The sequence below is a fragment of the Curcuma longa genome, unplaced genomic scaffold (genome assembly GCF_044706935.1).
Source record: "Curcuma longa cultivar G26 ecotype Majalengka, Jawa Barat unplaced genomic scaffold, ITB_CL_G26_1.1 contig_19205, whole genome shotgun sequence".
In the NCBI taxonomy this organism is placed as follows: domain Eukaryota; kingdom Viridiplantae; phylum Streptophyta; class Magnoliopsida; order Zingiberales; family Zingiberaceae; genus Curcuma; species Curcuma longa.
In genome coordinates this window covers 1-1,309 of record NW_027431031.1, presented here as the reverse complement: position 1 = coordinate 1,309, position 1,309 = coordinate 1, and the positions used below count along the sequence as shown (strand labels likewise).

General features: G+C 29.8%; 1 long non-coding RNA gene across 1 annotated transcript; it reads left to right on the top strand.

Moving 5' to 3' along the window:
* The first annotated feature begins 347 nt into the window (after nt 1-347).
* Nucleotides 348-729, top strand: LOC141817055 (uncharacterized). Its single transcript, XR_012600777.1, has 3 exons — nt 348-381; nt 499-527; nt 639-729. It is a non-coding gene; the product is annotated as an uncharacterized LOC141817055 (long non-coding RNA).
* Nucleotides 730-1,309: the final 580 nt, after the last annotated feature.

Genomic DNA, 1,309 nt, shown 5'->3' with positions numbered 1-1,309 from the left:
CATGCATATGAGTTGATGTTTATCTGGCCACGGCTTGTGGCCTCAAAGATGCCATGTAATAGATCAAGTAATGGCCTGCCGGGGCAATGACCATTACTATCCTTCCCTTAACTCCACTACATGGCATCTTTGAGGCCACAAGCCGTGGCCAGATAAATATCAACTCATATGCATGGACTGATGGTGATGAAAGAACACAATTTCCAGCACAAATATCTCTTTAAAGCTACTTCCTTTCTTATCTCTCTAAGTCTAATTTTGTTTTTGTATAATTTGATTATAAATTTGATATGTTTATATGAATGTAAGTAGGATGTGTTTAATTTTGGAGTTTGATACTTTCTTATTAATGTTTGATGTGGATCAATAGCTGTCTGCAAGGTATGTTAGTATTTCTATTACTTAGGATTTTTTTAAGTTATTACTTGTAAAGATTTATTTTTCAAATAGGTTGTTATAATTACATTATTACTAACCTATCTTATTTTCTTTTTGTAGGATCTTCTATTTTGGCTGGGCTCGTTTTTGTAAGATTTTATATTTAGATATTGTATTCAGATATTGTATTCAAATGCATTTTTTCAAATAGGTTGTTATAATTAAATTATTACTAACCTATTTTTATTGTCTTTTTGTAGGATCTTCTCTTTTGGTTGGGCTTGTTTAGATAAGTTTTTGATATATTATTGTATTTTGTAGGATCAGTGTATCTAAAGATTTGTGTTGTATTCAGATATTATTGTATTCAGATTGTATATATTGTACATATATTGACATGTCGTGTATTCAAATATTGTATTAGTATTTTGTTTTATTATTATTGGGTTATTAATGTATTACTGTTATATTTGTTTGATTGATATACAAACAGGAAATTCAAAAAAAAATTAAAATATATAAAAAAAATAAATTATTAGCGACGGAATTTATCATTCCGTCGCTAATAAACGCTTTTTTTAAATTTTTTTTTAAAAAATTAGAGACGGAATTTAAATTTCTATCTCTAATTAGATTTAAATTTCCGTCTCTAAAAAAATTAGAGACGGATTATTATTTCCGTCGCTAATTTTAGAGACGGAAATTTAAATTCTGTCTCTAATTCTTAGAGACGGAAATAATAGTTCGTCGCTACTTTTAGCGACGGAAAAAAATTTCCGTCTCTAATTAGCGACGGAATTTATAAATCCGTCGCTAAAGTGACGTCAACGACGGAATTTTACGCGATAGACGATTTCTGTCGCTAAGGTTGATTAGCGACCGAATAGCGACGGAATTCGTCCGTCGCTATTTGCTTTAATTTTTGTAGTGA